At 43.7% G+C, this 26,525-nt stretch overlaps 1 long non-coding RNA gene across 1 annotated transcript in view; it reads right to left on the bottom strand.

Annotated features, from left to right (window-relative positions):
- Positions 1-18,963: 18,963 nt before the first annotated feature.
- Positions 18,964-26,525, bottom strand: part of LOC144672896 (uncharacterized) — a 28,905-nt gene continuing 21,343 nt past the window's right edge. Inside the window, exons 2-3 of the long non-coding RNA XR_013574200.1 lie at positions 24,974-25,106; positions 18,964-19,247 (exon numbers count right to left, since the gene is read on the bottom strand). This is a non-coding gene — a long non-coding RNA (uncharacterized LOC144672896). The remainder of the gene's footprint in view (positions 19,248-24,973; positions 25,107-26,525) is intronic.

Below are 26,525 nucleotides of genomic sequence, written 5' to 3' on the forward strand. Positions count from 1 at the left end.
CTGGGGACATGTGTTTGAATCCCACCATGGCAGCTGGTGGAATTTAAATTCAATTAATAAATCTGGAATATAAAGCTAGTCTCAGTGATAATGACCACAAAATGACCCATCTGGTTCATTAATGTCCTTTAGGGAAGGAAATCTACTGTCTTTACACGGTCTGCCCTACATGTGATTCCAGACCTACGGCAATGTGTTTGACTGTTCAGGAGGATGTGTTTGATGGTTAAGGTGGAATTTTACAGTCCCTCCCGTCGGCAGTATTTTCCAGTCTTGCCAAAGTCAATGAACTTTTGAATGGCTCGCTGCATTTTACATCCACAACCCCACCCCCCTGACCAACGCTGAGTCAAAATCCTGGAACTACCTCCCTAACAGCAATGTGGGTGTACCTAGACCACATGGACTGCAGCGGTTCAAGAAGGCAGCTCACCACCACTTTCTCAAGGGCAACTAAGGATGGGCAATTAATGCTGGCTTAGCCAGCAAAGCCCACATCCCATGAATGATTAAAAAAAAAGACCTGAATGATGACATTGCAAGAGGTTGTGATCACCTCCACCAGTAACTGCTCCATGGCCAGCTTTCGCAAGGAGATGGTACAACTTGCGCAATCGTCCAATTGTTCTACAGTCCACTAAGATGCTCATTAGTTTGCAGTCTATGACCAAGGGGTGAAGTGTTCTGGAGCATTTGATGACACTTTCGGGCCTCTGCATGGCTTGAGTAGGCAGATAAGCTAGAGGCCCAGCTCCAAGCATGTCATTGTGGCTGAGCCTGAACTGTCTCAGCTGTGGAGGAATGGTCGCTTTAGACAAGGCTTCCCTAATGCATGGCCACTTCCCTCCCCCTTTCCCCCCAATGCACGTGCTTGTGCACTACCATCAATTGCAGTGCAGCCCTTGCACCTCCCGCCCAACTTGTCTCAGCTGCAGTGCAGCCCCTGCCCCCCCCAACTAACTTGCCTCAATCGCAAGGCAGCCCTTGCCTGGCACTGCACTGTCAGCCAGCTGGGAAAAAGCAGCTTGCCTGTGCCCTTGCATGAATGCGTGTCACCTCAACCTTGAGGTCCAACAGGCGACCCTCACGAGCGCTGCGCAATGTTACTGTGCACTCACCTCTGAGTTCCCTTCAAAGTGCAGCTCAGCAAAGATAGTGAATATCCTGCTATCTGGATGTGTCTTCAGAATAGTACACAAGAACACATGAGATAGGAGCAAGAGTAGGCAATAAAGTCTGTCGAGCCTGCTCTACTATTCAATAAGATCAAGGCTGATCTTGGGCTTCAACTCTACTTTTTGGCCCACTCCCCATATCTCTTGATACCCTGAGAGACCAAAACTCAGACTATCCCAGCTTTAAACATATTCAACAATGGAACATCCACAAGCCTCTGGCGTAGAGAATTCCAAAGATTCACAACCCTTTGAGTGAAGTAATTTCCTTTCATCTCAATACTGGATGATTGACTCCTTATCCTGAAAATGTGCCCCTCATGTTATAGATTCCCCAGCCAACAGGTACAACCTCAGTTTCTCCCCTGTTAAGCATTTTCAGAATCTTGCATGTTCCAGTGAGACCACCTCTCATTCTTCTAAACTCCAGAAAGTGTAGTTCCAATTTACTCAGCCTCTCATCATAAGACAACCCCCTCATCTCAGGGACCAATCTAGTGAATCTTCTCTATACTATCTCCAATGCAAGTATATACTTCCTTAAATATGGAGACAAAAATTGCACATAGTACATCAGTTGTGGTCTCACCAAAGCCCTGTACAATTGCAACAAGACTTCTTTATTCCTGTAATACAATCCCCTTGCAATAAAAGTCAACAGGCCATTTATCTTCCTAATTGCTTTCTGTACCCACATGCTAACTTTCTGAGCGCCTTGTACGAACACATGCATGTCTCTCTGAACATTAATATTTACAAGTTTCAGGCCTTTTAACAAATATTCTGTTTGTTTATTCTTACAACTAAATTCACTAACATCATACTTCCCTACATACTTCTCCGTTTGCCATTTTATTACCCATTCACTTCTGTCTATATCTCTTTGCAGCCTCTTTGTGTCCTCCTCACAACTTATATTTCCACTAGCTTTGTATTGTTAGTCAAGTATATTTACATTATTCTGTCTCTTTTTCTAAGTCACGAATAAAATTTGTAAATAGCTGAGGCCCCAGCACTGATCCATGTGGCACTGCACTAGTTACATCCCGCCAACTTGAGAACATCCAAGTTATGCCTACTTTTTGCTTCCTTAACTATTTGTTTATCCATTCTAATATATCACCACAACTCCATAAGCCTTATTTTGCCCATTAACCTTTTGTGTGGCCCTCTGTAAAATGCCTTTTGGAAATCCAGGCATGCTACATCTATGCTGCCCCTTTATCTACCCTGTAAGTTACATCCTCAAAAACTCTAATAAATTTGTCAAACACAATTTTCTTTTCTTAAAATCACATTGACTTTGTCTGACCAGGCTATGATTTTCTAAGCACATTGTTAAGACCTCCTTGATAATAGATTCCAACACTTTTCCATGCTAACTGGCCTATAGATCCCATGCCAACTTTAAATCTGGCTGGCCCACAATGACAATACATTGGGAGCAGCCTGAATGATTTAAGAGTGGGTAATCTGCCCCTCAGTGACAGGGAATCCCACCCTCGAAAGCTGCCAGCTGATCTGATTGGCTGGCAGCTCTTAGTCCTGCAGCACCAGAACACAGTAGAGGCCACTGCTGGGGTTATAAGAGTCCAGAGAAGATCTTAAAATGAAGACCATACGTCAGTTAAGTCCGGCCAGTTTGGTCAGGGATGTTTCCATAACCCCATCGAGGCGGAATGGGGGGAAGGTGATGAAGGTCGGGTTTTAGAAGCGGGGGGGGAAGCACAAAGTGGGTGCACGATCTTGAATAGGTGCCCCCAATAGGCACAGGGGACCCCTCAAAGGTGGTACCACCCCATCCTCCCTGCCTGCCTTCAGCCAGTGAGGTGAAAGCTGTCAGGCTCGGCTTTCCACCACCTTCCCCAGACGCATGTATTATTGCAGCAGAGGTATAATGAGGCCCTTAAGTGACCATTAATTGGTCACTTAAGAGCCTCAATAGACCTCAAGCTAGTGGACTGCCTGATGCCTTATGTGCCCCTGTAATATGGAGGACAGGCTAGCCACCCACTTTATTTTATGTGCCCCCTCAAGAACCCTACATTCAAATATGCTGGCAGGGACCATAAAAATCACACCTAGGGAAGTTTGGAAAATTATAGCCAATGAGTTCACTTTCTCTGCAGCTTCTATTTTAGAACCCTAGGGTGTAGGCCATCAGGTCCTAGGGATTCATTGGATTTGAGTCTATCAAGTTTTCTTCAGTACTTTTTCTCTGCTGATACTAATTTCCTCAGTCTCATTAATCTCTAGGTTACCCCTATTTCTGGTACGTAACTTGTGTCTTCCACTGTGAAGACAGACACAAAATATTTGTTCAATGTCTGTCATTACCTCATTTCCCATGATAATTTCTCCTGCCTCTGCTTCTAAGGGACCAATGTTTACTTTAGCTGCTTTCTTCCTTTTTATATACTTGTAAAAACCCTTACAATCTGTTTTTATATATTCCTGGCTACTTTCCTTTCATATTCTATTTTTTTCCTTTCTCAGTCAACTTTTTGGTGGCCCTTTCTTGATTTCTAAAACACCCCCAAGCCTCACAATTGCTACTATTCTTTACAACCTTATCAGCCTCTTCTTTTAATCTCATACAATCCTTAATTTCCTGAGTAAGCTACGATGGATCTTTCTTGCTGAGTTATTGTTTCTTTAAATGGTTTCCCATTGTTTATTGGCTGCCATACTTTTTAGTCTATTTTCCAATCAACCTTAGCTGGTTTTTCCCTCATACCTATGTAATTGGTTTTGTTTACATTTACGATTCTTGTTTATGATTGGCTATTCTGTCTGTCTTTTTGAAATATTGTACACCCTGGAATATTTATTTCCCAATGTGGTTTGTAGAACATTAATTCATTTGAAGTATGATTGATTTAAGGAGAAAAAAAAACTCTAAAGAACAGTGGGTATATGTAATGCAATCTATTAAAAAGCACCTTAAAATAAGATTGATTTTAAGATTGACTATAAGATTAAAGGGACCTGTAGACAGATGGAAATGATCAAATGTTTAATGGGGCATGATGGATGGCTCCTTCACTATTATGATCATAGAAACCTACCACCGAAGGCAACCGATCAAAAATATGTTAATGGAATTATTCTGATATTTTGCCTGCGTTTATCCCTGGAAGAGGCAAAGAAAAACTTTGCAAGATTTTTCTTTGTGATGAAATGAAATTGGAGCCTTTATTTTTGGTCTGTAGTAAGAAGGGATTGATGTGTCCAATGATATTTTCATGTTGTGGTACATTCTTGCCTTCTTATCATTAATAATGACTACCACTCTCCTTGCGGTACAATGCATAATTAGAACTGAAAATGGTTGAAATTTTGCATATAAATTTGCAGTTAGTGAATTTTATTGAAAAATGAATGAAATATCTCTGTTGTGAGACTTGGTTTGATCTGGACCAGCATTTTACGTCCTGTGGGCGGGCGCGTGCCTGACCCAAATGGTCGTGAAAAAGCACGAGATGATGTTGGGTAAGCGTCCAGATGTTATCAAGTACTCGCATGATATTTCGCTTGGCGGGTGTGCTTCTGACTGCCGCGGACAATTAAGCCCATTAACGATGTAATTAACAGTGATTTTTATGTGTCCTGTCCAAATTTACGGTTGGGGGATGGGCTATTCTCCCAGGCAGCATTCAACTTTTTGCTCAAACCTCGATCCAGGGCAGGATGAAATCTCTGTGGGGACATTAAATAAAAAGAGATATCTGGAGACTGATTTTTTAATGAGGTATGCTTTCAGGTCCTGGATTGTGCTGCATGGGTATATTTTGCAACATTTTTGTCATTTCCTTTACTCTGTGGAGGTCTGCAGCTCCCTGGGGTAGCTGCCTGCCTTCAGGGAGCTCACGAGAAGCACTCACCCGCACCCTCAGTTAGGTTGGCACACGCCCTCTTCCCGCCCCCACCCCAGCAGCGCTGAGCATTTCTCATGGTTGGGGGCTGATCGCGGCCAGAGGCCCATTTCCCGTTCGCTTCCTGACGAATGAAAAATTCAGGCCCTGGTTTTATTCAAATTGAACTCAAAGCAAGACCTGAGCTTTTTTTTAAAATCAAAGGTCTCCAAGACCTCTAATATGAAAATGCCTTGAAAATGTATTGGCCCTATTTCTAATAGCCTTGAAACATATTTCAACAATTATTCCTTCATAAGAAGATCAAAGAGCAAACTTTAAAGGCATGTTTTAAATCTGTCTGCTTTCAGCACAATTGCAGGAACTTCCAACTTTGCTAACAGCATATTCTATAAAGTTGTTTTGATAACAACTAACACATAACTATGGAACAAATCAGAACATACCTGTTGCTGAAGCATTCATTAACTATCCCAAAAGGCATATAACTCATTCCATTCTCCAGTCATCCATTTCTTTGTCTGTCTCAAATGCAGTTTGTTCAAGGTCTTTATTATTTTAATCTGTAAAGGATTAACAAAGTTGCCTGTGCCATAACCTCTACCTAACCTAATGAACAATTGAGTAATTTGATATAGATTTACAGTTCTAATATACAGAGAGCAACAGTCATTGTTACTGATAAAAACACAATTAACTGTTTTCTTACAATTTATCAATATTGCTTTACTTCCATTAGATAATCCCCACTCCAGTCCCCTGTTCTCTCTTCTCAGTTCTGTCTTTAGTTGGTCTCCTTTTGAAGGTCTTAGGGTCATTTTCCTCTTCTACTGATTCTTGTATACTCACTCAGACTTCCTCAGCCATCCCATCCTATTTATTTAACTAGTTTATTTCTCCAACCCAGTCTCCGCTTTACATTTTCTGTGTGATTCTGTAGTTCTGGAAGTCGTTCTTGGAGGCAAGGGTGTCCCAAGTTCCATTGTGAAGTGAAACTGATTTATTCTCAATACATAGAATACTATAACATGTATATTGTGTAGTATGGTAAAATGCAGACATCTAACTCTGAAAGTACAGATATAAAACATACCTCCTATGTGATGCTAGCTCATCCTAGCTGAGCATCAGTATGAGAAAAGTTTCTTGTGGGTTTCCACTTCACTCCTATTAACTGAAAATTGCTACAAAAATACATAAAGGTGCCAAACGTATTTGAAACCTTCTACCATGCAAGTAGCTCCCCAATAAACATTCATTAAAGTTTGTGAAATACTGCGTAAATTACCTCATGGTCTTCAAAACACAACCACCACACAGCAACCACAAAGTTACAGACTACATGTAAATTCCTGACTTTCAAAACTCTCAAAAGATCATAATTTATCATGTTCCATAAAACTGTTGATGCTTGAGAATACAAGTTTGCAACTCAATCCAAGGGATCAGATGACTTATACGACTATTAATCATGCAAGCTTCCCTCTTGCCAGGATAAATGTCCTCTTAGTGCACTGAAAGTGCACTAAATTAGAGTACATTTTTAATCTGTCTTCTTTTAAAGACAGACCTGTAACTTTCTTTACTCAGGACATATTCCTCAAAATTCTTTTGATTGTAAAACATGACCAAGGAATTTATCAAAACATACTTATTGCTGCATCATTCATTAACTATCCCAAAAAGGCCAATAACCCACATAATGCATTGAGTGCAGTTGTGGTATAACAGGGAGAATATAGTGAGGCAGTTTTTCCCGCAACTGAGCCTGGGTGTTTTGGATTGTTTGGGCATAGTACACAGAGGAAAGCTAGGCAAGTGGCAACCTGCCTGATTTCTCTATTTGTTTCAAACTAATGGATGGAAAATCAAATAGGTTCTCTCATGGATATGCAATCCTCCAGGCCTTATTTTCCACTATGTGCTGTGCCCAGGCAATCCAAATATTCTTGGGTGCAACAACAACTTAATAATCCTGCCAGGTGTTTCCCTTCCACCACACATAGAAGAAAAAATGGAATAAGGTGTACAAAGCTAAGAAATAAGGATAACCATCAATTGTCCTTGATTGCTATCTGTAGGTATCCAAGGCACACTCTGACATTTGATATAGTTATCTGAATAGATTTACAAAAGAGTAGTGATAACTCAAAATATAACAGAAAAAACTGGAAACAGTCTGCCAGTCAGGCAGCATCGATGAATAGAGAAACAGTGTTCATGGCCTCAACCCCGTGTCCCCTCCCCCAAATAATGGATGGGAGAGGATCAAAGGCGGAGTTAAAAAGCGAAGCACAACTTTAATCTGCCACCTTCTTTACAAAGATATCAGGGGAGTGTCCACTATAGAGTGTGGACACTTATTAACACATTTAAATTGGATTCCTGCAGTGCAATTGGGATCTCATTTTAAAATTTACTCCTGCTGAGTGGGTTTTCCATTAGTCAGAAAATTCTACAGTGAAAGGGAGGCAGAAGCTGCCAGCTCCCCATTGTAAGTGGCAGCACAGTTTCAGCACTGCTTGGGAGCTATGAGGACACAAATGCACCCCCTTCTCAAGGAATCCTTTTGTTTCCTCAACCCCGATCACAGGTCTTCCCCTTCCTGATTTCCAAGGACCATCCCTAATTTTCCTCATTAGCGGTCTCCCACCGCTGCTGTCTGCTCTTGCCCACCAGCCAGGCTGTTCATTTGTTGGCTGCCAGGCAGGAGCAACATTTTAATAAGGCCCTTCCATTAAGGTCATCAAGGCCTCCTCGTTTCTGGCCTTTTCCTTTTTCCGTACATTCTTAGCCTCACCTGCACCCACCCCAGATCCCCAGGAATACAGGGGACAACTTTTCATGTCAGTGGACTTTCATCAGAAATAGGGATAAAGCCCAAAATAGTTGAAGTAAAGATACTTCAGCCCTTGTTATGACCCATCAATTGGTAAAGCTGAGTTATTTAAAAATCCCAGAGGGAAACTTTAAACAACTGTTGTAACCTATATTTTTTAAATGATATGTTTGAGATGCAACTTTAAATTCAGGAATCAGACCACCAGTTCCCAAGAGGTTTTATATTAAACTAAATGAAACAGTTTATTAAGTTACAACACATTAAACACATATACATGGCTACAAATTACTACTATCATAACTTTTAACAAATTCCCAAACTAATCTCCATTGAGGCAACAGTAACCCATAGACTTAATCAGACACCAGGCATAGCAGTTTCACCTTACAAATTCAAAATGAGGTTCCTCTCACTTTGGTTCCTGTGGAGTCAGTTGTAGGCTTACAGCTACTTTGATCTTACATTGCCTCTGCTCTGCACACACGGAAACTGCTATTGGTTATATCCAGCACATCACATTGAATATAAATTCTCATTGTATCACCAACCTCTTTGAACTCCACCTCTTCTAACAATAAAACCCCTTTCATTGTACCAATTTTATTAGTAGTAAAAACATATTGCTTGGTCTCTGCTAGCTAGGTGCCAGATTTCACCCCACTTCTTGAATGCTCTATTCAAAAAATGCAAATACACTCTACCTCTCTTACACCTCACAACTAGTACACATCAAAGCACCCAGACGAGCTGGCTTTAATCCAATTAAGACACCCCACAGACTAAACCTCTATTTTAAAAGCAAAATATTTTCCAATAATATTATATAAGTTAATACATTCATGACAGTCCTATAATAGGGCAGAAAAGGTGATAATTAAAATTTGCAGCTGATCATCACTATTCAGAGATCAAAATGGCAATAAGATGGTTTAATCAGCAAGATACTTGCAGCTTTCAAATACTATGTAAGTTTAACAACATATACTCTGTTCCAATACCTTTTCCTCTTTTCCATCCTTCTGAAGAAATGTATAATCCTATTTTTGCAGAAAAAAAATCTCCACAGGTATGTGGGGAACTTCTCCAACACCTGGATTAAAACTTTCTCTCTCAATCTGCTACTACATTTTTCTGTGCACTTTCTCAACTACTATCAATGTCCGCCTTTTGTTGTGGCCTTGAATTATTTTATACAAGTTCACATAAATCATCAGCAAGTCAAGTGTAGGACATATATGCAAACTGTTGAATTTGTTATGAATATTTTCAGCTTCTTTAGCAACGCTATGCTGTGGTTCGTGACATGTCACACTTAGGCCGAGGTTTTCTGCTTCTGCACTCCCAACCCAGATGTTTTCCCCACTCATTTTAAACCTAGGTTTTAATCTAATACTTCAAAGTGATTGTGTGTTGGAAGGAAAAGGTGGGTGGCTGGTTGTAGAGTTTTTATGGCAGCCTGCTGGGACTCAAATGGCTTTTTGCCATGCAGCTGAGTTAGCCCCATCTGGTGTTGTGACTGCTCCTGCTCACATTCTGGCACATTTATTGTTAATTGCACAAGGGCACTAACTGGACCTGAAATTCAGCTGTTTCATAGGTCACTGCTGTTGGGCATTTCCTATTCCTATCCTTTGGCCTGTGCGAGAGCAGAATTTTGGAATTTTATAAGGTCTCTGAACCTCAGCTATACAGGAAAGCACCTTTAAGGCTGAGGCTTCTGTACCTGATGTGACAGGTGTGCCACTGTTCACTTGTAGCATTGGGGAGGATTTAAACCAGCTTGGTGAGTGATGTGAATCCAGGTATAGATTCATAAGGAAAAGAAGCATGGCTATAGAAAGCAGAAAATGTTTAAGAAATTAGGAAAGCTGGGGAAACAATAGATAGAAAATAGTCAACAAAGGAATTGTTTAGTATGGGGAGGTGGTGGCATAGTGGTATTGTCACTGGAATGGTATTCCAGAGACCCAGGGTAATGCCCTAGGGACCTGGGTTTGAATTCAACCACAACAGATGGTGACATTTGAATTGAATAAATATCTAGAATTATAAGTATGATGATGACTACAAAACCATTGCCAATTGTTGTAAAGCCCATCTGGTTCCCTCATGTCCTATAGAGAGGGAAACCTGCTGTCCTTACCTGGTCTCACCTGCATGTGGCTCCAAACCCGCTTCAATGTGGCTGACTCTTAAATGTCCTCTGAACAACAAAAATTAGGGATGGGCAATAAATGCTGGACTAGCCAGTGGCACCCACATCCCATGAACAATTTTAAAAATGTTTTTTTTTCATTCATTCACGGGACGTGGGTTTCGCTGGCTGGGTCAGCATTTATTGCCCATCCCTAGTTTCCCTGAAGAAGGTGAGATGAGCTGCCTTCTTGAACCGCTGCAGTCCATGTTGTGTAGGTACACCCATAGTGCTGTTAGGAAGGGAGTTCCAGGATTTTGACCCAGCGACACTGAAGGAACGGCGATATATTTCCAAGTCAGGATGGTGAGTGACTTGGAGGGGAACTTCTAGGTAGTGGTGTTCCCATCTATCTGCTGCCCTTATCCTTCTAGATGGTAGTGGTCATGAGTTTGGAAAGTGCTGTCAAAGGAGCCTTGATGAATTCCTGAAGTGCATCTTGTAGGTGGCACACACTGCTGCTACTGTGCATCAGTGGTGGAGGGAGTGAATGTTTGTGGATGTGGTGCCAATCAAGTGGGCTGCTTTGTCCTGGATGGTGTCAAGCTTCTTGAGTATTGTGGGAGCTACACTCATCCAGGCAAGTGGGGAGTATTCCATCACACTCCTGACTTGTGACTTGCAAATGGTGGACAGGCTTTGGGAAGTCAGGAGGTGGGTTAGTCATCACACGATTCCCAGCCTCTGACCTTCTCTTGTAGCCACAGTATTTATATGGCTAGTCCAGTTCAGTTTCTGGTCAATGGTAACCCCCAGAATGTTGATAGTGGGGGATTCTGTGATGGTCATGCCATTGAACATCAAGGGGCGATGGTTGGATTCTCTCTTATTGGAGATGGTCATTGCCTGATACTTGTGTGGTGCAAACGTTACTTGCCACTTGTCAGCCCAAGCCTGAATATTGTCCAGGTCTTGCCGCATTTGGACATGGACTGCTTCAGTGTCTGAGGAGTCATGAATGGTGCTGAACTTTGTGCAATTATCAGCGGACATCCCCACTTCTGAACTTAGGATGGAAGGAAAGTCATTGATGAAGCAGCTGAAGATGGTTGGGCCGAGGACACTACCCCGAAGAACTCCAGAAGTGATGTTCTGGAGCTGAGATGACTGACCTCCAACAACCACAAGCATCTTCCTTTGTGCTATGTATCACTCCAACCAGCAGAGTTTTCCCTCTGATTCCCATTTACCCTGGTTTTGCTAGGGGTCCTTGAAATCGCACTCTGTCAAATGCTGCCTTGATGTCAAGGGCAGTCACTCTCACCTCACCTCGGGAGTTCAGCTCTTTTGTCCATGTTTGAACCAAGGCTTTAATGAGGTCATGAGCTGAGTGGCCCTGGCGGAACCCAAACTGGGTGTCAGTGAACAGGTTATTGCTAAGCATGTGCCGCTTGATAACCCTGTTGATAACCCTTTCCATTACTTTACTGATGATCAAGAGTAGACTGATGGGGCGGTAATTGGCTGGGTTGGATTTGTGCTGATTTTGTGTACAAGACTACCTGGGCATTTTTCCACATGGCTGGGTAGATGCCAGCATTGTAACTGTACTGCAACAGCTTGGCTAGGGGCGCAATAAGTTCTGGAGCACAAGTCTTCAGTGCTATTGCTGGAATATTGTCAGGGCCCATAGCCTTTACAGCATCCAGTGCCTCTAGCTGTTTCTTGATATGACGTTGAGCGAATAGAATTGGCTGAAGACTGACATCTGTAATGCTGGGGATCTCTGGAGAAGGCTGAGATGGATCATCTACCTGGCACTTCTGGCTGAAGATTGTAGCAAATGCTTCAGCCTTAGCTTTTGCATTGATGTGCTGGGCTCCTCCATCATTGAGGATGGAGACATTTGTGAGTTGTTTAATTGTCTACCACCATTCATGACTGGATGTGGCAGGACTGCAGAGCTTAGATCTGATCCGTTGGTTGTGGGATTGCTTAGCCCTGCCTATCACTTGCTGCTTATGCTGTTTGGCATGCAAGTAGTCCTGTGTTATAGCTTCACCAGGTTGACACCTCATTTTTAGGTATGCCTGGTGCTGCTCCTATCATGCCTTCCTGTACTCTTCAATGAACCAGGGTTGATCCAGCGGCTTGATGGTAATGGTAGAGTGGAGGATATGCTGGGCCAGGACGCTACAGATTGTGATTGAGTACAATTCTGCTGCTGTTGATGGCCCACAGTGCCTCATGGATGCCCAGTCTTGAGTTGCTAGATATGTTCTAAATCTATCCCATTTAGCATGGTGATAGTGCCACACAACATGATGGAGGGTATCCTCAATGTGAAGCCGAGACTTCATCTCCAGAACAACTGTGCGTTGGTCACTCCTACTGATACTGTCAAGGGCAGATGCATTTGCAGCAGGCAGGTTGGTGAGGGTGAGGTCAAGCATGTTGTTCTCTTGTTGGTTCCCTCCACATTGATATATCTTCAGTGCAAGAAGTGTAATGAATAAGGAGGATGAGGATACAGATAGGCACTTGGCAGTATGATATCACAGCTATTACTTAAACATGGCTTAAGGAAAGCTTCAATATTCTTGGTTACAGGGTACTCAGAATAAAGAAGGGAATTAAAAAAAGAGCGAGAGTCACAATATTGGTTAGAGAAACAATTACAGTTGGGAGGGATGATATGCTAGAAGGACCATCAAATTAGGCCATATGTGTTGAATTGAGGATTGAAAGAGGGGCAATCACTCTGCTGGGATTGTACCATAGACCCCCAAACAGTCAGAGGGAGTTAGAACAAATATGTAGGCAAATTGCTGAGAAGGACAGAAATAGCAGGGAATTTCAAATACCCAAATATTAACTAGGATAGAAATAGTGTAAAAAGTGTAGAGGGCACAGAGTTCTTAAAATTCAGGAAACCTTTTTTAGCTGTGTGTAGTAAGCTGAACAAGAGAAGGGGCAGTTTGGAACTTAGATTTAGGCAATGAAGCTTGGAAGGTTGAAGAATGAGCATTTTGGTGGTTCTGATCAAAACTACACTAAATATAACTGATTTATGGAAAAGTATAAAGATAGACCAAGAATAAAAGATTTGAATAGGAGAAAAGCAAATTTTTCTGATCAGATATGTGATTTGACAAAAGTGGACAGGGAACAACCACTGAATGGTAAAGGCAAAATGCTGCAGATGCTGGAAATCTGAAACAAAAACAAAAAGTGCTGGAAAAACTCAGCAGGTCTGACAGCATCTGTGGAGAGAAAGACAAAGTTAACGTTTCGAATCCGTATGACTTCTTCAGAACTAAAGAGAAGTAAAAATATGGTGAAATATATACTGTTTAAGGGGGGTGGATAGGTGAAACTGAATAGAAGGCCAGTGATAGGTGGAGGCAAAGGACAGATTGCAAAAGATGTCATAAACAAAAGGTTGAAGAGGTGTTGATGGTGGTGATACTGGCTAAAGCCGATGCTAATGGTGGCATTAAATGTAGAAAGCAGAATGAGCAAGTGACAGATGGCCCGAGTGGGGATGGGGTGAGGGGAGGGGACGGTGTGGGAAGAAATATTGAAATAGGCTAAAAGGTGGGGATAAAGCAATGAATAAAAATGGAAATAAATTAAAAATAGGTGGGAAATATATCTATATATATATATATATATATATAAAAGTAAAAAATAAATATTTGAAAAAAGGGGATCAAAAAGGGGTTCAAGTGGTGATGGCCCTTTCCACTAGGGATGTCCTTTATTGGTCACAGGGTGATCAAACAGGAGTGACCCTGCACCCCGCTTCCACCACCACGCCCCCCTCCCCCGAAGCCGGCAGCCAGGCCACTAGAGTTTACTTGGGAGCCTCACCAAGTGGCTTGAGCACCCTTCACTGCTGGCAAAATACTAGCAGAGGCATGTAGACAACATGCACGGCATCCCCCCTCCTACCATCACACTCGATTTTATACCCCACCTTCTCCGCTGCCTGTCAGCGTGCTCCCAGTGGGGGTCAAAATTCCAGCCCATATGTCAGATGCCAAAAGCTCAATACTGCAGAAAGCCTAGAGGAGTTTGGTCAGTGCCGGGATGAAATTGAATAGGAAAATCAAGCGAAACTCAAAGATAGTTTATAAATAAATACTTAAAGGGCAAAAGGGTAATGAAGGAAGGTGTAGGGCCGATTAGAGACCAGATAGATAACTTATGTGTGGAGTTGAAGGTATGGGTATGATTTTTAATGACTAGTTTGCACCTGTTTTCACAAAAAAGTGAGATGAAGCAGACATTGGAGTCAAGGAAATGTGTGGAATATTGAATGGGATAAACCTAGTGAAAGAGGGAATATCATGGTGTGTAGCATCATTGAAAGTGCGTATCACTAGACTGAGATGAAACGTGTCCCAGACTGGTAAAAGAAGCAAGGGAAGAAGCTCTGACCAACATTTTCCAATCTTCTCTGGCTAAAGGTATGGTACTGAAGGATGGGAAGATGACTGTTGATGTACCATTGTTTAACAAGGAGGGTCAATCAGATTAGAGTGTTTGACATAGTCCATATTGATTTCAGCAAGGTTCTCAGTAATGACACATGGCAGGCTGATCTGAAAATTATAAATTTATAGGACCCAAGTGAAAATGGCAAGTTGCATCCAAAATTGTCTCAGTTGTAGGAAGCAAAGGTCGATGGCTGACAGGTATTTTTATGACTGGCAGACTGTTTATAGTAGGCCCCTTCCTGTTCCTGGCATATATCAATGATTTAGATTTGAATGTAGGGGTATGATTAAGAAGTTTGTAGATGATATGAAAATTGGCCATGTGGTTGCTAGTGAGGAAGAAAGCTGTAGATTGCAGGACAATATTAATGGACTGCTCAGGTGGGCAGAAAAGTGGCAAAAGGAATCCAAGCCAGAGAAGTATAAGATAGAGCGTTTGGGGAAAATAAACAAAGCAATGAGTACACAACAAATGGTAGGATTCTGAAAAGTGCAGAGAGACAAAGGGGACATGGAGTGTCTGACCACAGGTTCTTAAAGGTGGTAGGGCAGGTAGATGAGGTGGTCAAGAAGGCACACAGGATACTTCAGTCAGTGCCTGACCTCATTATAGACTTGATCCAAATATGAAAAAAAGAAATTAACTTCAAGAGGTGAGTTGAGGGTTATTGACCTTGACATCAAGGCAGCATTTGACTGAGCGTGGCATCAAGGAGCCGAGGCAGAATTGAAGTCAATGGGAATCAAGAAAGCTCTCCATTAGTTGAGGGAACCTAGCACAAAGGAAGATGGTTGTGGTTATTGGAGGCCAATCATCTGGCTGGTAAAAGTCGGGAAAATCCCAAGATATTCTATAAGTATATCAATGGGAAGAGGATAACTAGGGGAAGAGTAGGGCCCAAAAGGGACCAAGGGGGCAATCTATGGGTGGAGCCAGATGACATTGCTAGAGTGTTGAATGAATACCTCACATCCGTCTTTACCCAAGAGAATGAAGATGAAGGTATCGAACTCGGGGAGAGAGACTGCGAGGTTCTTGAGCAAATTGATATAGGGAGAGACAAGGTATTGGAGGTGTTGGCAGGCTTAAAAGTGGGCAAATCTGCAGGTCCAGATGATTTGTGTCCCAGACTGCTGAGGGAGGCAAGGGAGGCGATCACAGGGGCTCTGGCCCAAATTTTTAATTCCTCTCTGGCGTCGGGGGAGATGCCAGAGGACTGGAGAGCAGCTAATGTGGTTCCACTACTTAAGAAGGGTTGTAAAGATAAGCCAGGGAACTATAGGCCAGTGAGTCTCACATCAGTGGTAGGGAAACTATTGGACAAAATTCTGAAGGAGAGAATCTATCTCCACTTGGAGAGGCAAAATTTGATCAGGGATAGTAAGCATGGTTTTGTCAGAGGGAGGTCATGCCTAACAAATTTGATTGAATTTTTTGAGGAGGTGACCAGGTGTGTAGATGAGGGTAGTGCAGTTGATGTAGTTTATATGGATTTCAACAAAGCCTTTGACAAGGTCCTATATGGGAGACTTATAAAGAAGGCAAATACCCATGGGATACAGGGTAATTTAATAAGGTGGATTCAAAATTGGCTTAGTTGTAGGAGACAGAGGGTGATGACAGAAGGATGGATGCCAGTGTCCAGTGGCGTACCACAAGGATCGTGTGGGTCCTCTATTATTTGTCATTTATATAAATGACATAGATGACTATGTGGGGAGTAGGATTAGTAAGTTTGCAGATGACACAAAGATTGGTTGGGTATTTCAGTGAGGTTGAGTGTCTTGGGCTACAGGAAGATATAGACGGGATGGTCAAATGGGCAGATAAGTGGCAGATGGAATTTATCCCTGAAAACTGTGAGGTGATACACTTTGGAAGGAGTAATTTGACAAGGAAGTATTCAATGAACGGCATGACACGAGGAAGTTCTGAGGAACAAAGGGGCCTTGGCGTGTGTGTCCATAGATCTCTGAAGACGGAGGGGCATGTTAGTGGGGTAGTGAATAAGGCATATGGGACACTTGCCTTTATCAATTGAGGCACAGATTACAAAAGTAGGGAGGTCATTTTGGAGTTGTATAGAACCTTGGTGAGGCCACAGCTGGAGTATTGTTTGCAGTTCTGGTCGCCACATTATAGGAAGGATGTGATTGCACAGGATGGGGTGCAGAGGAGATTCACCAGGATGTTGCCTGGGATGAAACATTTAAGTTATGAAGAGAGGTTGGATAGACTTGGGTTGTTTTCGTTGGAACTGAGAAGACTGAGGGGCGACCTGATCGAGGTGTACAAGATTATGAGGGGCATGGACAGGGTGGATAGGGAGCAGCTGTTCCCCTTAGTTGAAGGGTCAGTCACATGGGGACATAAGGTTAAGGTGAGGGGCAGGAGGTTTAGGGGGGATGTGAGGAAAAACTTTTTTACCCAGAGGGTGGTGACGGTCTGGAATGCACTGCCTGGGAGGGTGGTGGAGGCAGGTTGCCTCACATCCTTTAAAAAGTACCTGGATGAGCACTTGGCACGTCATAACATTCAAGGCTATGGGCCAAGTGCTGGTAAATGGGATTAGGTAGGTAGGTCAGGTGTTTCTCACGTGTCGGTGCAGATTCGATGGGCCAAAGGGCCTCTTCTGCACTGTGTGATTCTGTGATCTCGATCCCAGGACATCACTGAAGGAATCCCTCGGGGTAGTGTCCTAGGCCCAACCTGCAACAGTTTGAACAATGACTTTCTCTCATCATAAGGTCAGAAGTGGGGATGTTCACTGATGATTTGACAGCATTCAGTATCATTTGTGAATCCTCAGATATTGAAGCAGACCATGCCCATGACTTGGGCAACATTCAGCCTTGGGCTGATAAGTGATAAGTAACATTCATACCAAACAACTGTTAAGCAATGACCATCTTCAACAAGAGAGAATCTAACCATCTCCCTTGACATTCAATGGATTACCATTACTGAATCCCCCAAAATCAACATCCTGGGGTTACCATTGACCAGAAACTGAACTGGATCAGTCGAACCATGGCTGCAAGATCAGGTCAGAGGCTAGGAATTCTGAAACGAGTAACTCACCCTCTGATTTCCCAAAGGCTATTCTTCCAAAAGACACAAGTCAGGAGTGCGATGGAATATTTTCCACTTGCCTGGATGAGTGCAGCTCCGATAACATGCAGAAAGCTCTTCATCATTGAGGACAAAGCAACCCACTTGATCAGCATCCCATCCACCACCTTAAACATTCTCTCACTCCACCACCAATGCACAGTGGCAACGGTGTGTACCATATGCAAGATGCACAGCAGCAACTTACCAAGGCTCCTTTGATAGCACCTTCCAAACCTGCGACCCTCTACCACGTAGTAGGACAAGGGCAGCAGACACATGGGAAGACTACCATCTGCAATTACCCTCCAAATCACACAACATCCTGACTTGGAGCTATATCGCCGTCCCTTCACTGTCACTGGGTCAAAGTCCTGAAAACTCCCTTCCTAACAGCATTGTGGGTGTACCTACAACACAGGGACTGCAGCAGTTCAAGAAGGCAACTCACCACCACCTTCTCAAGGGCAATTATGGATGGGCAAAAAAATGCTGGCCTAACCACTGATGCTCACGTCCCATGAAAGAATTTCAAAAAATCTTTCCATTATTGACCAAGGCCTAAAGTGTAAGAACAGGATGGTGGTGCTAAACCTGTATAAAACATTAGTTAAACCACAGATAGAATATTGTGTACAGTACTGGCCACTGCATCCAAGAGAATTATGATCACACTAGAGAGGATACAGAAGAAATTTATGAGGATGTTGCCAGGAATGGAGAATTTTAACTACGAGGGAAGATTGGATAGACTGGTGTTATTTTCTTTGGATCAGAGGAAGTTGAGGGAAGATTTCATTGAGATGTACACAATTATGAGCTGCAGCTAGAGTGGCTGGAAAGGACCTATTTCTGTTAGCAGAGAAGGGAGCATAGGTTTAAAGTAGTTGGTGTAAGGATTAGAGGGGAGTGGAGGAGTATTTCCCCGCTCCCCGCACCCCCACCTCCAAAGGAGGTGGAGATCTGCATCTCACCGCCTGAAACGGGGGTGGGGACATTTAAAACACACTTGGATATGCTTTTGAAATGTGGTAGCCAAGACTTGAAAGATGGGATTAAGCTGGATAGTTCTTTTTAGGCCAACATGAACTTGATGGGTCAAATGGCCCTCTTCTGTGCTGTAAATGTCTCTATTTGTCTATGTTATTAATGACCTGTGTTACTGAGGACTACTGCACATGCCACAGGAATTGCCATGTGACCCATGGAAGAGTCTGATGCAGCAAATAGTTCACCTACAATTTGGTGAATCCCTCAATACTGCTTGCAAAGTATATGGCATGAACAAAAGTAACTCATGTAGACAAACATGTTCATAAAGCAATATATGTTTGTATGCCAATCCCAATTGGTGCAAATGCTCAGGTACCACAACAGAGACAGAAACAATGCTGCAACTCTGGACAGCAGATTTCTATCTTTGGGTGTCCTCATCAGCTCCTCATCCTTCGTTGTTGTGATTCATTCCACACTTTGTCTTTGCCATTGCTATTTAGATGCTGCTGGATGCTGTGCTCATGTTTGCAGAGGCAGATGGTAACGCAAGTTGCTGTGAGATGCTGGTTTGCTAAAGAGCACTAGCTGTGGCATGTTCTACTCACCGATCCCTAAAAAAAAACAGAAGAGAAAGAAATGTCAAAGTGTTCCCTGAAATAGTACCTTCACATTCAACTTTCATTGTATGATTCTTTCTATTATGTTTTTCAGCTCAAACACATATTCATTGAATGGGACAGCACTGTACAAAGCCATGAGCTCATTTGGAAGGCTCTGATTTGCCTCTTTCCCACTCTTAATGGTAATCTTGCCAACGATGCTTAGAATAAATAAATTAATACTTCCTCGAAAATAGCAGGGAGAGTTTGTTCTACTGTCACATGGCATCATTTCATTGCCGCAGTTTCATTCAGTTTCCAAGACCTCCACAGTTCCATGACGCAGCTATTATGGTGGTCAATCAAATCACAGACAGCAATAAGAATTACAGGGCTTCATTTTACAATCCAGCGGGGAGTAGCCCTCACAGTGAGTGCATCTTGGAAAGTTGTTAGATGCAGAGCCTTAGATTTTCTGTCCATTCATTTTAACTTTAACTTTAGAATTTTAATGGATGGAAAGATTGTGTATTACGTACTCACGCTATTATGAGTTTTCCCCTTTGCACACAAGTTTTGGAATCACACTTAAATTTAACCTAAAGCAAACTTTAATCAACTTGGCCACATTGTAGGAACCTGAATGTAGCTGTCAAAGGCTAAAGTATCATTGTCTCTAAAGTGAGTGCCCATATTCTAATATATTGATGGATTTTAAACCTATCTAATATTAGGTTTTAACACATCAGACTTTAAGGGCTGGATTTCCCTGACAGGAGGGGGAACAGACATCATGACTACTTTTGCGGTCCCAACCCATGCCCCAAGCAGTGGGGACAGAGTTGGGAGGAAAACAGTCATTCATTGTGATTCTCAGAGAGATGCCCTCTTAACTGGCATGGAGACAGGTTCCCTTTCCAATTAAGTGGGGGCTAGCGGGCTTGTAAAGCTGGAGGGCAACTCCGGCCTTCCAGCTTGAGAGGAACAGCAAGATATAATGGCAGGTAAGAAACAGAGAGGATGCTTAAACATGGAGGCATCCTCTGACCTGGCTGAATCTTCAGGTCAGGGCAGGAAATGGAAGTCAGGGTTCTTTCTGGGCTTCGAACCTGTGCCTGGGGGAAAACAGAATTGAAACATGCTTTCCATGGGCTTAATTGAAAGGAAGATGGGTTCAGAGGCCAATTAGTAGCCATGGGTGTGAGAATGGAAGCGGGCCAAATGAAGTGCGAACCAGACTGAAAGTCAGCATGGGCAGCCATCACTGTGACTGCCAATTCCCTGCTGCAAGTAGAGAGATAATTTCATAATGTCTCAGGAGAGTCAGGGACCTGGGACCCAGGGCAAGGTAATGCCTCATTTTTCTGACAGTGACCTTGAAGTGATGCTGGAGGCCATGAGGGTGAGGAGAGACATCATTTTCCAGGAGGGTGGCAGGAGAAGGCCATCTGTACAGACAAAACAAGCCTGGGTTGGAATAGCAGCCACTGTGAGTTGCAGAAATGTTGGTAGCCAATCCTAGTGTAGAAGAGGTTCAATGACCTGATTCATTCTAGCAAGATGAGTGCAAACTCCAACTCTCAGGACAGGCCTCTGGGTTTTCACCCTCCAGTAGAAACACCATCGGAGGAATAACAGGGCATGCTGTTCCTGAACATCGGAGGAGTGTGTGCCCAGGGCACTTACTACCCCTCAGAATGGCTCAGAGCCACAGTGTAGCTGAGGACCTGTAACCACTGAAACATGCACCTTTAATGAATAGGAGAAGATGGCATTGGCCACAGAGGACAGCAGTGTCTTATTTCACTCCCTTTTGTTCTTTCAAGAGAAACGGGTATGAAGTGCCCAGGAGAGGGCCAAACAGGTGGGGAAGTGCCATACTTCCAGATAATCATACCAATGGAGAATTGAGTTGTGGAAATTCCCAGTATTACAGGAGAGGAGCAAATAGTCCTGGTGAAATAGGTGATCATCGTGGACATGGTGATAACAGAGGGCACTCATTAAGAAGTTGCATTGTATTGCAGCCTGTCCAACCAGGGTGATCAAGTGTCCTGGAATTTCTGGGACTGTCCTGTAATTTGGCTTTTTATTTTGCGTCCTGGGTCATATCTTCCTGGGACACGTTCCTGATTTCTTCCATCTCTGCAGGCATTGTGTCTGCGCATGCGTTGGCCATGGTACACTGCCAGTTTGTGCTCAGGGCTGTCCAGAAGGTGTCCTTGGGCTGGGATCCGAGATCATATTATCAGACTCTGGGCGGAATCTGCAGAAACAGAGTTAACATTTTGAGTCTGTATGACCCTTCGTCAGTGCTAAAGCTGATGTCCCTGCCTCCTTTTTATTTATATTCATCCATGGGATATGGGCTTCGCTGGCTGTGCCAGCATTTATTGCCCATCCCTAGTTGCCCCAGAGAAGGTGGTGGTGAGCTGCCTTCTTGAACCGCTGCAGTAAATATGGTGTAGTTATACCCACAGTGCTGTTACGAAGGGAGTCCCAAGATTTTGACCCAGCGACAGTGAAGGAATGGCGATATATTTCAAAGACAGGATGGTGAGTGGCTTGGAGGGGAACTTGCAAGTGGTGGTGTTCCCATCTATCTGTTGCCCTTGTCCTTATAGATGGTAGTGGTCATGGGTTTGGAAGGTGCTGTCTAAGGAGCCTTGGTGAATTCCTGCAGTACATCTTGTAGATGGTACACACTGTTGCCACTGTGCGTTGGTGGTGGAGGGAGTGAATGTTTGTGGATGTGGTGCCAATCAAATGGGCTGCTTTGTCCTGGATAGTGTCAAACTTTTTGAGTGTTGTGGGAGCAGCTCTCATCCAGGCAAGTGAGTGTATTCCATCACCCTCCTGACTTGTGCCTTATAGATGGTGGACAGGCTTTGGGAGTCAGGAGGTGAATTACTAGTCACACTATTCCTAGCCTCTGACCTGCTAGTGCCTTCAGCCATTTCTTGATATCACGTGGAGTGAATCAAATTGGCTGGAGACTGGCATCTGTGATGCTGAAGACCTCCGGGGGAAGGCCACGATGGATCATCCACTCGGCACTTCTGGCTGAAGATTGTAGCAAATGCTTCAGCCTTATCTTTTGCACTGATATGCTGGGCTCCCCCATCATTGAGGATGGGGATATTTGTGGAGCCTCCTCCTCCAGTGACTTGTTTAATTATCCACCACCATTCACAACTGGATGTGGCAGGACTGCAGAGTTTAGATTTGATCTGTTGGTTGCAGGATCACTTAGCTCTGTCTATCACTTGCCGCTTATGTTGTTTGGCATGCAAGTAGTTCTCTGTTGTACCTTCACCAGGTTGACACCTGATTTTTAGGTATGCCTGGTGCTGCTCCTGGCATGCCCTCTTGCACTCTTCATTGAACCAGGGTTGATCCCCCAGCTTGATGGTAATTGTAGAGTGGGGATATGGCCGGGCCATGAAGTTACGGATTGTGGTTGAGTACAATTCTGCTGTGGCTGATGGCCCACAGCGCTTCATGGATGCCCAGTCTTGAATTGCTAGACTGTTCGAAATCTATCCCATTTAGCATGGCGGTAGTGCCACACAACAAGATGGAGGGTATCCTCAATGTGAAAGCAGGACTGTGTGGTGGTCAGTCCTGCTGATACTGTCCTGGACAGATGCATCCGCAGCAGGCAGGTTGGTGAGGATGATATCACTCCACATGATATGAACAAATTGCTGAAAGCACTGAATACTGCAAGGGCTATGGCCCCTGACAATATTCCAGCAATAGTACTGAAGACTTGTGTTCCAGAACTTGCCGCGCCGCTTGCCAAGCTGTTCCAGTGCAGTTCACTAGCATCTATTTGGCTATGTGGAAAATTGTTCAGGTATGTCCTGTACAGAAAAATCAGGACAAATCCTGCCCCATCAGTGTACTCTTGATCATCAGTAAAGTAATGGAAGGGGTCATCAACAGTGCTATCAAGCGGCACTTGCTTACTGATGCCCAGTTTGGGTTTTGTCAGGGCCAATCAGCTCCTGACCTCATTACAGCCTTGGTTCAAACATGGACAAAAGAGCTGAACTCCTGGGGTGAGGCGCAAGTGACTGCCCTTGACATCAAGGCCGCATTTGACCGAGTCTGGCATCAAGGAGGCCTAGCAAAACTGAAGTCAGTGGGAATCAGGGGGAAAACTCTCCACTGGTTGGAGTCATATGGAGCACAAAGGAAGATGGTTGTGGTTGTTGGAGATCAGTCATCTCAGCTCCAGGACATCACTGCAGGAGTTCCTCAGGGTAGTGTCCTAGGCTTAAACATCTTCACTGCTTCATCAATGACCTTCCTTCCATCATAAGGTCAGAAGTGGGGATGTTCGCTGAGTGTTGCACAATGTTCAGCACCATTTGCGACTCCTCAGATACTGAAGCAGTCCATGTCCAAATGCAGCAAGACCTGGACAATATCCAGGCTTTGGCTGACAAGTGGCAAATAACATTTGCACCACACAAGTGTCAGACAATGACCATCTCCAACAAGAGAGAATCCAACCATTGCCCCTTGAAATTCAATGGCATTACCATCACTGAATCCCCCACTATGTTTTTCCCTCTTGTTGGCTCCCTCACCACCTGCTGCAGACCCAGTCTAGCAGATATGTCCTTTAGGACTCAGCCAGTACTGGTGCTACACAGCCACTCTTGGCGAGGGACATTGAAGTCCCCCACCCAGAGTACATTCTGCGCCCTTGCCACCCTCAGTGCTTCCTCCAAGTGGTGTTCAACATGGAGGAGCACTGGTATTCAGCAGGAGGTTTCCTTGCCCATGTTTAAACTGGTGACATGCGACTTCATGGTGTCTGGAGTCGATGTTGAGGACTCGTAGGGCAACTACCCGCCGACTGTATACCACTGTGCCACCACCTCTGCGGGAGGGGCAGGACATACCCAGTGATGATGATGGTGGTGTCTGGGATATTGTCTGTAAGATATGATTCTGTGAGGATGACTATGTCAGGCTGTTGCTCAACTAATCTATAAGGCAGCTCTCCCAATTTTGGCACTAGCTCCAGGTGTTAGTAAGGAGGGCTTTGCAGGGTTGACAGGGCTGAGATTGCCTAGGTCGGTTTCATTCCTTTTTTGTGACTTTGTAGCAGCTTGATACAACTGAGTGGCCATTTCAGAGGGCATTTAAGAGTCAACCACATTGCTATGGATCTGGAGTCACATGTAGGCCAGACCAGGTAAGGGCAACAGATTTCCTTCCCTGAAGGAAATTAATGAACCATATAGGCTTTTACAACAATCAGCAATGGTTTCATGGTCATCATTAGACTTCTAATTCCAGATTTTTATTGAATTCTAATTACACCATCTGCTGTTACAGAATTCGAACCCAGATCCCCAGAGCATTGGCCTTGGTCTCTGGATTACTAGTCCAGCAACAATACCACTAAGCCATCGCAGATTGTGTGCTGTGCTCATCAGATTGTGATCCCAAGGCTACTCTACAAGTAGGTCCCACTGAGGTGTGTGTCACTGTGCTTTGGAGGGTATGGGTGAGCGCTGTGATGGGTCTTCAATGGAGCTTCCCTCAGGGTCCTCATCTGAGGTGCTCTCAGCGCTGGGGTTGGGGTCACGCTTGCCTGAGGGCAACCTATCAGATGTGCTTGGCAGCACGTTGAACACAGAACATTGGACTCCGAGTACAGTTGAGAGAGAGGTGATGTGGTGCAGGACCCTCACATGTGTGTTTGCCGCTGACCTCACTGTCACCGCAGGAACGGTCCATGTCCTCTCCAGCCAGCTCCAACAAGCGACTCTCAAACGGAGTGAGAACCTTGATCTCTGGCACTCCACCCCAGGTCTGGGACCTCTCCCATTGATTGTGTCCCATCTTGTCCTGCATAAAGACAGATGTAGAGGGTGTGAATGTAATAAACTTGGAGAGAGCTGGGCGGGTTTCTTGTAAGAAACAGTGAAATTTATTAGCAGACTTCAGAGGAGACTATATGCTTATTCCAAGACCAAGGCTAAAAAGCTCTGCCTCTAAGGTTCCCCACGCTTAGGGCTGATTGGTCTATACAGTCACATGATCCCCATAACAGTAAGAAATGGTTTAACTTATAATCATTACATTCCTCCCCCTTTACTTTTGTTTTACCCTCTACTTTAGAAAACATCATAACTCATACTATATTCAATTATATACAGTTCATGCCATTATAAATTTAGTCTTTGAGGAGGTTTTCGGATTTGGATAGAGCGACACAACTCCACAGCTGGAGATTCTTCTATTGGATTTACTTGCACAGGAACTGTAGCTTCAGGGAAATCCCTAGACAGTGGCAATTCAGAATTATTTACTTCAGCAGAGACATCCGGTATGTCTATTCTTTGCCAATCTGGCACCTTAGGAGTCGAAGTTTTTACTTTGGTTTCAGGTGGATTAACTGGTTGTTGGAGGGTTTCTCGACTTCTGAGATGATCCACGTGTTTCCTAACAATCCTGTTTTCCACTTCCACCTGATAAGATAAAGGTCCTGTTTCACAGACGATTGTGCCAGGGATCCATCTCGGTCCAGTTGCAAAATTTTGTACAAAAATTGTCTCTCCCACTGTAAACTCTCGACCTTTACTGTGAACGTTATGATTTCATCTCTGACTGCCCTGATTTCTCTCCACCTTCCCCTCTAAATTAGGGAATACTAGACTCAATCTTGTATGAAGTCAGCGCTTCATTAACAATTCTGCAGGTGATAAACCAATGGTCGCATGAGGAGTTGTGCGATTGCTGAACAGGAATCTTGAAGTTCGTGTTTCTAATGTTCCCTCTGATAGTTTCTTCATGCCTATTTTAAAGGTTTGTACTGCTCTTTCTGCCAAGCCATTAGGCGAGAGGGATGGTACAGTGCTGTACTGGTGTGTTTAATCCCATTTATGTTCATGAATCTTTGGAATTCAGTGCTAGTGAAAGCAGTATCATAGTCTGACACAATAGCTTTAGGTAAACCATGGACACTGAAACTTTGGCGCAGTTTTTCAATGGTTGCAGACGAAGTAAGTGATTTCATTTCAAACACATCCATCCATTTGGGATATGTATCGATAATCACGAGAAATATGGTATCTAGAGATGGACCTACATAGTCTATATGTAGTCTAACCCAGGGTCAACCAGGCTACGCCCATGGATGCAGTGGAACTGAAATGGGCAACTTCTGCTGTTGCTAGCACTGGAGACAGTGTTTCACCATTTTTTCTATAGATGGCCACCAAATATAACTTTGTGTGAGCATCTTCATTTTTGAAATACCAGGAT

This window comes from Cetorhinus maximus, chromosome 3 (genome assembly GCF_964194155.1).
Source record: "Cetorhinus maximus chromosome 3, sCetMax3.hap1.1, whole genome shotgun sequence".
In the NCBI taxonomy this organism is placed as follows: Eukaryota; Metazoa; Chordata; class Chondrichthyes; order Lamniformes; family Cetorhinidae; genus Cetorhinus; species Cetorhinus maximus.